A 12,229-nucleotide genomic window follows, 5' to 3' on the forward strand; every position below is an offset into this window, starting at 1 on the left:
CCTGAGCTAAGAGAGCCGCTCCAGGGGCGCCTGGGTGGCTCGGTCGTTAGGCGTCTGCCTTCGGCTCGGGTCATGATCCCGGCTCCTGGGATCGAGCCCCGCATCGGGCTCCCCGCTCAGTGGGAAGCCTGCTTCTCCCTCTCCCACTCCCCCTGCTTGTGTTCCCTCTCTCGCTGTGTCTCTCTCTGTCACATAAATAAAATCTTAAAAAAAAAAAAATTTGTATTAAAAAAAAAAGAGAGAGAGGGCCGCCCCAGCGTTTACCAAAGGGAGTCGTTGGGCTGCTCTGGGCCACGGTGGCCTTCTCTGTTAAGTGTGCGCAGGAGTAGCTCTTTTCCTGGGCGGTGCTGCGAGCCAGGCGGAAGCACGCCCGGGAGGACCCAACCCAAAGTGCCGGGCCTTCACCCAGAGCCCGGCCTCCACTTCGCCCCTCCCAGTAGCGCCGGCCGGGAGAAGGGGTGGGGCCGGAGGGCGCGGGGGGGAGGGGAGGCGGGGCTAACAGGTGGCCCCCGTGCCCTTGCGAGTGCGCTCGGAGGAGCGGCCGGCGCGCCCCGCGAGCAGCGCCCGGGGCCGGCTGGGCCCGCGTCCCTGGCTCCGTCCTCCGGTGCCGTCTGCACTTGGCCTCGGTGTCCGGCGGGGGCGCCGGGCGGGCAGCGGCAGGACCTTTCCGGACCTCTCTTGGGGGGTGGCGGGCAGCTCTCCCCGCCTCTAGCATCCGCCCGGGGGCCGGGCGGGCGGGGCCCCAGCCGAGGCAGTGAGCCCGGCAGGGAGCCGCGGCTTTTGCTGCGCGAACGCTGTGGCCGGAAGCTCCGCTCGCCCCTGGGTAAGAGGCCTCCGGCGGCCGATCTCGGGCCCTCGGCCAGGGGAGGGGGACCGGGCGGGGACGGAGACCGCCCCAGGGGCTGGTTTCTGGCCCAGCTCTGCCCACGCAGCTGGGACTGTGCGCGTCCCGTGGCGCTTCACGCTCCTTCCCCACCCGCGACTCCCGCCGCTCTTGCTGCCCTTGTCTGGAACTTGGCTCTGGGGACTCGGGCTTCCTTCCCGGAGGGTCGGGTTTCGGGGGCGCGGAGAGGCCAACCTGCGAGGGCCGGTTGAAAACCGAAGGATCCGTGGTCTTGGGGTGTGGGAATTTCTGACGCCTTCCACTTGTTGAATATGTCACTTAGCGCCGTCCCGGGACGCGAGTAAGTGCTCAGTCTCAGGGATCGGAGGTTGGCATCAGCCCATCTGCCCGCAGCGGGGACCCATTTATCCACTGACGCCGCGCGTTGGACAGAGGGGGACACGCAGAGGGGGACATTAAAGGAATCAGCTTCAGCTGGAACTAGCAGAGGAGAGCATTTAGGTCACGCGCTGAACGGAATTGGTGGAAAGGAGAGAGAGTTGTCTGGTGGAATTGGGGCTCTTATCATTTGCTCTTCATCTCTCTTAATTATGAAAATTCCGACCTAGCTTCTTGCTCAAACACATAGTGAGAAGAGCCTCTGCATCTGCCTGGGCTTCTCATTGCTATAATGTTTCTGTGCCATGTACCCCTTAGGCAGGCAGTTCTGGGGAGACTAAAGATGCCTTCTCAGAACAATACTTTTTTTTTTTTTTAAGATTTTATTTATTTATTTGAGAGCGAGAGAATGAGAGACAGAGAGCACGAGAGGGAAGAGGGCAGAGGGAGAAGCAGACCCCCTGCTGAGCAGGGAGCCCGATGCGGGACTGGATCCCGGGACTCCAGGATCATGACCTGAGCCGAAGGCAGTCGCTTAACCAACTGAGCCACCCAGGCGCCCCAGAACAATACTTTTAAAGCTATAAAATAAAAGGCAGAGTATTATAAAGGAAACTATTGCTAAAGCACTTATCAAAATATCAAAAGAATTTATATGTGCTTTAAAGAAAACCTAACGCATTAAAGATCTAGCAGCAGATCTAATAGCTACCATAATTTTGAAGTAGTAATGAGCATAAACAGTATTTCAAGGTATAGGCAACACCTGTGATTTTTTTAAGATTTTTATTTATTTATTTATTTGAGAGAGAGCGAAAGAGCATGCACGAGAGCACAAGCAGGGTGGAGGGGCAGAGGGAGAAGCAGACTTCCCACTGAGCGGGGAGCCCCAGGCAGGGCTTGAGGCCCAGGCTCATGACCTGAGCCAAAGGCAGATGCTTAACTGACTGAGCCAGCCAGGGGCCCCCAGCACCTGCGATTTCTTTCTTTTTTTTTTTTTTTAAAAGATTTTATTTATTTATTTGAGACAGAGAGAATGAGGGAGACAGAGAGCACATGAGAGGGGGGAGGGTCAGAGGGAGAAGCAGGCTCCCGGCCGAGCAGGGAGCCCGATGCGCGACTCGATCCAGGGACTCCAGGATCATGACCTGAGCCGAAGGCAGTCGCTTAACCAACTGAGCCACCCAGGCGCCCAGCACCTGCGATTTCTATTGGTGGCAATTATAGGTACTGCTAATACTGCTGTGGTTTTTGCCTGCATGTGTAATTGAAGAAAATGTTAAATTTCAGTTAGAGATTAGTGCAAATAAAGATGATTTTTTTTTTTCCACTGAAGTTCACAGGCCTCAGGTTAAGATCCCTGCAGAGTGCAAAGGGCACTCCCAAAGGTCAGGTGACATGGCTGTGGTCTTGACACTTCCATGGACTAGCAGCATGACCTTGGCTTTTGAACTTCTTTCCGCCTTAGCTTTTTCACTGCACTGTGGAGATAATTGTGTCTTCCCATCTGTTTAAGTACCTAGCACCACACCTGGCACAGAGATGTGAAATAAATACCATTTATTAGAACCTGTGTGTCTCCCTCACTGGACTACAAGCTTATGGCCATCACCGTTGGTATCCTCAGTCCTGGTATATGGAAGGTATTCAATAAATATTTATTGAATGCATAAGCAGGTTGGAGAGGGTTGCTTATAATTACATCTAAAAAACCAAAATTCATTAAGAAGACAGCTGGTGGTTTGAGATATAACTATTTAAAATTTGGGCTTCCTTTTTTTTTTTTTTTTAGGGGCTAAACAAATATATAAATACATATGGGGCTGGCGTGCTTGAGATGTCAGTCAGGGCTGATAGGTTGTGTGAGTGGGTCTGTGTGGCTGGTGTTCTGCCAGAGAAAATGATACTGAATGTTGTTGGGAAACCAGGATTCCTCTGCAGAACGGTTTCTCTTTCATCTTTCCTGTGTCTAGGCTTGTTAATCCAATATGTTGTAACACAGGAAATGTCTAATAGGGAATGGAGACAGAACCATGATGGGGCATTTCTAGGCGTAGATGCACATTTCTTTTTCTCTTTTCTTCTTACCTTTTCCTGCCCCATAACCCACTACATAACTCCTCTCTGACCCTGAAGTCTTGGTAAATAGCAGCAGTGGGGGGAAGTTGCACAGACTAGGCCTGAAGCCAACTAGTTGCTTTTTTTTTTTTTTTAAGATTTTATTTATCTACTTAAGAGAGAGAGCCCATGAGCAGGGGAGGGGTAGAGGGAGAGGGACAAGCAGATTCCCCATGCAGTGGGGAGCCCGATGTGGGGCTCTATCCCAGGATCCCAAGATCATGACCTGAGCCAACTCACTGAGCCACCCAGGCGCCCCCTAACTAGTTGCTTCTTAACTCCCAGCCTTAAAAGTCTATGTAATCCAACAAATTTGGATGGTAACAGGAAGAAGAAAAGTAGGTCCAGCCAGCCAGCCCTGAGGTTTACTTTGTAAAAGTGCTAAATTGGGGGCGGGAGGATGGGGAGAGAACTTTGAAAGGAGTAGGAAATCTAGAACACACTGGGGCTAACTTTGATGTTATGGACTGAATTGTGTCCCCTCAAAATTCGTATGTTGAAGCCCTAACCCCCGTGCCTTGGAATGTGACTGTATTTGGAAATAGGGCCCTTGAAAAGGTAATTAAGATTAAATGAGATCATAGGGTGGGGCCTAATCCAATATGACTGATGTTCTTTTTTTTTTTTTTAATTTTTGTTTGTTTGTTTTATTTATTTATTCATGAGAGTCAGAGAGAGAGATAGAAGCAGCGGCAGAGGGAGAAGCAGGCTCCCCGCCTAGCAGGGAGCCCGATGCGGGACTTGATCCCAGGACCCTGGGATCGTGACCTGAGCCGAAGGCAGGCGCTTAACCATCTGAGCCACCCAGGCTCCCCATGACTGATGTTCTTATACGAGGAAGAAACACCAGGGGCAGGCTTGGTTATACCTTTGTCATTCTGTGCTGCAATAATTCATAGCTTGGATCAATCTAAGGAGTTAGGAGAACAAGTATTTCCATTTGAATACCTGCTTGTGAACCTCCATTTCCCTTTCCCCCTCATTTTGAAGATCACAGTGTTTTTGAAAAGGAAGGGACCTTTGAAGACTCGCAATCCAATCCTTTATCCATTGCTTTTTTTTTTTTTTAAGATTTTATTTATTTATTTGACAGAGAGAGACACAGCGAGAGAGGGAACACAAGCAGGGGGAGTGGGGAGATGGAGAAGCAGGCTTCCTGCTGAGCAGGGAGCCCAATGGCGGGGCTCGATCCCAGGACCCTGGGACCATGACCTGAGTTGAAGGCAGACGCTTAACGACTGAGCCACCCAGGCGCCCCCCCTTTATCCATTGCTGAAGAAAGCATGGCCCAGAATGGTTAAGGACGAGCCCTGCCTGGCACTGCCTGGAATGTGGACCTAGTCTTCTGACTCCCTGGCCCCTGACACACCCTCAGACAAAGCTTCACCAGGATGGGGAACTGCATCATTTGGGGGTTAGACATAGGACAGACAGAGCTTAGGCGACCTGGCATGCCTGGTACCTAACCTACCCCTCATTCTATTCTGACCATTAAAGGATTGCGTTTGGCGTCTCTTCAATCATGTTCAAACAACAGATATATAACCTGTAATTAAAGAGTCTTTTCTCATGTGTTAAGACCTCACATACTGGATTCCAGGGAATAATATGTGTGATTAATTGGCCAGTCCTTGTTTATAATGAAATTCTACCCTTCGGAGCCTTGTAGGGGAGACTGAGCAGGAAGCCCAGCACTCCTGAGCCTGATGAGTAATTTCATTGTGATCATTTAACAGATTCAGCCTAAGCTGATCCCTCCTGCGTGACTGGGAGCAAATTAATCCCGTATCAGGCCTCCTTCTCCAGTGTGTCCTGTTCTATAGTCTGGGATGGGCACACATAGGCACATGCAGACGTTGAAAGAAGATTGCAGAATACTTGACTAGAGGCCAACCGTGAACGATGGACTTGAAGGAGAGTTAAATTGTGATTATTCATACTCCAGAACCTGAGTGGCCACACTCCCATCGGCTAATGCAAGCAGAAAAGCAAGGCATCCCCCCCACCCATATAACTGAATCAAAACCTCAAACTTTCAGTTGAAATAATCCAATTGACTGACTTATTTCTTCCTTTTCTGAAGTCAGAGTGCATGCATTTTCCTTTTGTAAGTAGGATTTTTGTTTTCTGCTTAGCAAATACGTGGCTTGGTGAAATTGTCCGTCCATCCCTCATTATAAGGCTTTCTTGATTGTAAAATGAGTGTAGGCTGGGGAAACTGGTAGGAAATTTCTTAGCAGCAAAGGGAACAGCTGTTTCGTTGCCAAGTCCTCACTGATAACTCTTTATCAGTAACTCTTCAAAGACATTTCTTATGCTTTGTTCCTAAAGAGTTCGGGAACTAATGAACCCCACTGTGGCTCTAACCCCTGAATCATCAGGGAGCAGTACATGATATTTGTTTCCTGGATGATTTTCTCTCGGTCCACTACCAGGGCATTTGCTCCACAGCATAATACTTAATGTTAAAATATTTACTTTTATAACAGCTCTGTAGAGTTCCACCATGGCCCTGCAGGCCTAAATGAAGATTGCTCAATTTTGTTTATTTGCTAACAATATAGTAATCCAGTTCCTGAATACCCAGGTGGTGACAGCGCTGTCATTACTCAAGAGGAAGGGTGGAGCCGACATTTGTCTTCTCAGAACACCACTCCCCGGACTTGTAGGGGGTGTGGTTTCCTTCTCTCCCACTCTGCTTTGGACCTGGATTGTACTCTGAGTATTCCAACACTGTTAACTTACAGCCTCTCTTCATTATATCCACCTGAGCAAGGTCATCGTTCACGTTCTCCTTCTTGGTCCCCTATAGCTCACGTGTCACACAAATTCCGTTCAGCATGTGTTTCGTATTCATGCCTTCATCTCTGTTCACGTTGTCTATTCCAGGCCCTCCCTGGTGCCTGAGTTTCTGAAACAGCCCCTCAGTGGGCCTTGTATTCCTGGTCTTCCTGGGAAAACAGACAGACCATTCTTTTTCATGGCGGCCCCCACAGCATCTAGCATGATGCTTGGCACAGAGCAAACAGTTGGAAATGCTGAACTCAACTGAATTGCTCCAATTCATCCTCTGTGCTTTCCGCAGGGGATCTAAGGCATCGAGAACTTCCAAGGACTCTCACTGCCATTAGCAGGGACCATGAGTTCAAATGCACGCTAGGGCCGGGCAGGTGACACAATTGAGCAACATAGACTGGGTGGGGCTGGGGTGAACTGGAACCCATGACGGCTCAGCTCCAGCTGAGGGTTGGCATGTGAGAATGTGGGCCTGGTGTTATCAGGCCAAGAATCTGGAATTTTTCGGGGGTTAGATTTCCAAAATTTTTAATGTTATGAAATGTTAATTACATTTGAAAAATGTTATGAAATTTTTAATGCTTATGAAAAATTAAGAAAACACTGTGAGCCAAAACACAGCCTTGGTCTGCATTTGGCCTGCAGATTGCTGCTCTGTGACCTGGGATCTTTAGATAGGATTGCAGTCGACTGGGGTTAAGCTCCCAGCCTAAGCTTCAGTTACATATTCTTCTCCAATCATTTCTCTCTTCCCAGTGGACACCTATCTGCCGTAGGCTGCCCTCCTCCTTGTCCACAGTTATGTGATATTCATTCTAGGTGATTCTCCTTCCCAAACCTCAAACCTAACTCCCCAAAACTAACCCACACAGGCCCTTACCTTGCCTGCCCTGTTGCCCTCTTTCCTGTTTCATAGACTTCCTCTCTCTTCAGCTACTTCCATGTCAACTTTGACTTTTCTCCCAGGGAGCCCTTCCCACCTCTTATTCAATCATTCTCTTTCCTCTACCTCATTCTTATCTGAATCTTTATTTGTATTTATTTTTTTATTTTTTATTTTTTAAATTTTTTTTAAGAATTTATTTATTTATTTGACAGAGAGAGAGACAGCGAGAGAGGGAACACAAGCAGGAGGAGCGGGAGAGGGAGAAGCAGGCTTCCCGCTGAGCAGGGAGCCTGATGCAGGGCTCGATCCCAGGACCCTGGGGTCATGACCTGAGCAGAAGGCAGATGCTTAACGACTGAGCCACCCAGGTGCCCCTTTATTTGCATTTCTAATGCCAGCATCTGATCAGGCTCTTATCACTCACACCTAGACCACTGCGCTGGTCTCCAAACTGATTTCCAGAACTGGTTTGACTCTCCTATTTAAGTTGCTCCCTGAGGGTGCCTGGGTGGTTCATTAGTTGAGCATCCAGCTCTCGATTTTGGCTCAGGTCATGATCTCAAGGTTGTGGGATTGAGCCCTGTGTCAGGCTTTGTGCTCAGCATGGAGTCAGCTTGTCCCTCTCCCTCTGCTCCCCCCTGCTTGCACTCTCTCTCTTTCTTAAATAAATAAATAAAATCAATCTTAAAAAAAAAATTGCTCCCTGATACCAGATTCATTTTCTCAAAACTATTCCCTCTGTTCTGTCACTTCTCAAAGCTGATTTTCAGTAGAAAGCCTCAGTTCCCTTCAGAATTGGGCTGTAATATTTCTTTCCACCCTTCTACTCCTCTGAATAACAGCCAAATCTGGTTGGCCTTCCATTGCCCAAACACTTTCTGGGCCTCTCCACCTTATCAGCCAGGATCTCTGGGAAACAGTCGGCACATTCAAACATGTTATTAAGAAGGGTTTAATACAATAACTATTTACAAAGGTGTGGGCAAGGTTAAGAGAAACCAACAAAGTGGTGAAGCAATTATATTGAGTCAAGGCCTGAAAAAGCAAACAGAGGGCGTGATTACCCTGAGAGGAGCACCTGGGTGGCTCAGTCAGTTAAGCGTCTGCCTTTGGCTCAGGCTATGATCTCAGGGTCCTGGGATGGAGCCCGGCATCGGGCTCCCTGCTCAGCGAGGAGTCTACTTCTCCCTCTGCCCCCTGATCATGCTCTCTCTCTCCCTGTCTCTCTCTCAAATAACTAAAAAATTTTTTTGAAGATTATGTTTATTTATTTGAGAGAGAGAGAGCATAAGCAGGGGGAGAGAGAGGCAGAGGGAGAAAGCAGGCCTCCCGCGGAGCAGGGAGCCCAATGCGGGACTCGGTCCCAGGATCCTGGGATCATGACCCGAGCTGAAGGCAGACGCTTAACCATCTGAGCCACCCAGGTGCCCCTCAAATAAATAAAATCTTAAAAAAAAAAAAAAAAAGAACCCTGAAGAAAGAGCTGTAGCTGAGGGCCACTCTCTAGGACTTAAGGCTTTCAGTTGAGCAGGCAAGTTGATGCCAACCTCCCAGGTCTGCTCGTGGGCCTCAGAGCAGGGCAGAGAAGGCTGGAGTCAGATGCGCTCTTTGATTCATTTACTTATGCTCTTTCCTCCTCTTGGTGCATCCATAGCATCTCCACTTGTCAACTGCTGCCAGTCTCCTCCTGATCAGATTCTGTTTCACCGAGCTTTCATTGATTACTCTTTCTCTCATCAAAACACCTAAGGTGTTTGGCTCATATTGATTACATTGCACTTTACTCTGTCCCTAATGGGTGAAGTTAGAAGTGTGCACATCATTCTCTTACTAGCTTGAGAAGGGGCACATCCTAGAACTTTTTTGGAATGATTTAAGTCCCATAAATCTGTTCATCTTTTAATTCATGTTTTAAAGCAAATGTAACTGCTGTGGTCTGAATGTTTGTGCTCCCTCCAAAATTCATCTGTGGAACTCCTACCCCCCAAAGGCGATGGTATTGTATTAGTTGGTGGGGTCTTTGGGAGGTGATGAAATCATGAACCTTCATGAATGGGATTATTGCCTTACAAAAGAGGGTCCAGAGAGATCCAGAGCCAATTCTAACAGGTAAGGACACAGGAAAAGGCCCTTACCTGACCATGCTGGTGCCTTGATCCTGGACTTCCCAGCTGTCAGAATTTTGAGAAATAAATTTCTATTTATAGGCTACAGTGTCTGTGGTATTTTAGAGTAGGCTGGACGGACTAAGACAATTACCGAGCTCCCTCATTTCACTAGATGCTGAGACTAACACAGTTAGCATGTCACATGGGGTCCTTGTATGGACAGAACTTACTTTCCAGGGGAATGGAGTACATGGTGTTCCCTTGTCCCCCCATGACTATACCGTCCTGAAATATTCAGCCATGGCCCAACATCCAGTCCAGGCTGCAGCTACTCTAGTCCCTCCAGGTCAAGATGATTCTAGAAGTTGTGTTACCTTCCTTGCCCTTCTTGGAACTTTCTTGTGGTCACTCAGTTATTTGTTGGCATTTTGATGCATCTCTTTTCCCAGAGAGATTGAAACGTCTTGGTGGTTTTGGACTCTGGTTCTAGACTCTGATCATGTCTATCCCCACTGGACTGTTCCTGTCATCCCCTGGGATGGTCAAGATAGTGGGTAGTATCAGGCAGAAATCCTCTGAGGTCTACCAAGAGTGTAGCACCGAACTCTCTGGCCACCTCTGTGCCAAAAAATGGGCTACCTTTATTTTCTACACCTCCACCATCTCTGGGTTAGTGGAAGGAGTGTTAGGGTCGACTTTCAAAAATACGGGTTTATATTCAAGCTCTTAGATTTAACTAGAATGTCATTTAACTTCTCTGAACCTCAGTTTCAGCAGCGGTAAATGGGAATAACAATACCTACCTCATGGCGTTGTTGTGAAGCTTGAGTAAGACATTCACCAGTTTCCGACTGCTGCCCTAACAGATTACCGTGGACTTGGTGACCTAAACAATACAGATTTCTGTTCCTACAGTACGGTAGTTCAGAAGTCCAGCATGGGTCTCACTAGAAAATCAAAGCACTAGCAGAGCCACATTCTTTTCGGAACCTCCAAGGGAGAATCTGGTGGGTTTTTTGGTTTTGTTTTTCCTTTCTCTTGTCCAGCTTCTAGATGTTGCCCACATCTTTGGTTCACAAACCCCTTCCTCCATCTTCATAGCCAGCAGCTTTGAATCTCTCTGACTTTCTTCCAGAGTCACGCCTTCCCTCTGGCCACAGCTGGGAAAGGTTCTTTGCTTTTGAGGATCCATCCCATCTGTACGTGGGCCTCATACTGGCTATTTTTCCCATCTCAAGGTCCTTAACTTAATCACATCAGCAAAGTCCCCTTAGCTTGCAATGTAACATATTCATCATGTAGGCTACTTTTCCCATCTCAAGGTCCTTAACTTAATCACATCATGCAGGCTACTTTTCCCATCTCAAGGTCCTTAACTTAATCACATCAGCAAAGTCCCCTTAGCTCGCAATGTAACATATTCGTAGGTTCCCGGGGTTAGGACATCTTCAGGAGGGAGGATTATTTTACCTGCCACACCATTCATACTCTGGCTCCCAAAGATTCATGCTTATCCCATATACAAAATATATTCACTCCAAGGTCCCCAAAGCGGTCCCCTATCAGAGTATTAACTAAGGTACAAAATCAAATTTGAGTCTCATTAGCTCCAAAGTCTCCATTTCATCTTCTGATTAATCTAAATTATGTCTGAGTGGGGCTGTAGGTATGATGCATCCTAGGGCACAGTTCCTGTTGATCTGTGAGCCTGTGAAAATAAAGAAACAAGTTATCTGCTCCCAAAATACACTGGTAGCATATGCATAGGATGAGAGTTACATAGGTTCTGATTGAAAAAGGGAAAAAAATGGAAGGAAAGAAAGGAGTCACTGGTCCCAAGAAATTTTAAAATCCAGTTGGACAAATTCCATTAGGTTTCAAGGTCTGGGAGTAATCCTCTATGCTCTCGGCTCCAGCCTCTGGGCCATCCTTGCTTGTCATGAAATGTAGCGAGTATTTGCCACTTGGTAGTCCTAGTTCATTTTGGTTGAACACCTCTTCCCTCAGTTTATCTCTTTTCTTTCACATTTCCCTAAAAGCAGCAAGAAGAAATCTGGCTGCACCTTCAACACTTTGCTTGGACATATCCTCAGCTAAAGGTTCAATTTCTACTTTTCTTCATAATTCTACTTTCCACCTAACTATAGGACACAATTATCTTAAGCTTCTGCTCCTCTTTCACAAGGATCCCTTTTCTCCAGTGTTCAATAACATGTTTCTCATTTCATTTTAAACCCTTACCAGCAGAGCCTTTAATGTTTGTACATCTGCTGATTGTCTGTTCATGATGATTTAGGTGTTCTCTAAGGTGATTTATTTTTTTCCCCACTGTACTCCTCACTTCCTCCTGAACCTTCCCCAACATGGTTGTTGATAGTTGTCATACTTTTATAGTGTGTTCAAGACAATCTAGACTTTTCTATTATGTTCTTCAATGTTCTTTCAGCTTCCATCCATTGTCCAACTCTGGCATGGCCCAAAGTAGACAGAAAATCGGGAGGATATACACCAACTACTCTTTGTGCTCTCTTTGCTAACACTTAGACCCAACTAAACCAACCAGAAGACAGAGGGCAAGGGAGTCCAGGTGATGTCAGCAGCTCAGGGCCTGAGGTGGGCAGAGATGGGTGTGGAGTGGATGGAGGGGGAGGGGGGGAAATGAAGACTCGAACAAAAGTTTCAAAGAAGGGGCACCTGGGTTAAGCATATGCCTTCAGCTCAGGTCCTGGGGGTCCTGGGATTGAGCCCTGTGTCAGACTGCCTGCTCAGTGGGAGTCGGCTTCTCTCTCTCACTTTGCTCCTCCCCTTCCCTCTACCCCTCCCTTCTCCTCCCCTGTATGCCTCTCCTCCCCTTCCCTCTACTCCTCTCCTCCTCTTTGCTCCTGCTCTCTATTTCAAATAAATAAAAAATCTTTAAAAAAAAGTCTCAAAAAATGTTTAAGTATTCAAACCATTGACCTGATTTTTGTTATGCTAAGGTGTTATGCTAAGAAAGTTGTTTTTTTTTTTTAAATCTTACTCACCGATGATGTAAATGTCTACTTAAAATTTCTAGCTTTTTTATGGCTTATTTTAAACATTCCAATATTCAAATTAGAC

The 12,229-nt window shown here is 47.3% G+C and overlaps 1 protein-coding gene across 1 annotated transcript in view; it reads left to right on the forward strand.

The window, feature by feature from the left end:
* The first annotated feature begins 740 nt into the window (after positions 1–740).
* The window catches only part of SQOR (sulfide quinone oxidoreductase), a 50,645-nt gene continuing 39,156 nt past the window's right edge, over positions 741–12,229 (forward strand). Inside the window, exon 1 of the mRNA XM_034994549.1 lies at positions 741–823. The gene's annotated coding sequence lies outside the window, so the exon portion shown is untranslated. The remainder of the gene's footprint in view (positions 824–12,229) is intronic.

This window comes from Mirounga leonina, unplaced genomic scaffold, assembly GCF_011800145.1.
Source record: "Mirounga leonina isolate KUSES-001 unplaced genomic scaffold, KU_Mleo_1.0 Mir_91, whole genome shotgun sequence".
Taxonomy (NCBI): Eukaryota; Metazoa; Chordata; class Mammalia; order Carnivora; family Phocidae; genus Mirounga; species Mirounga leonina.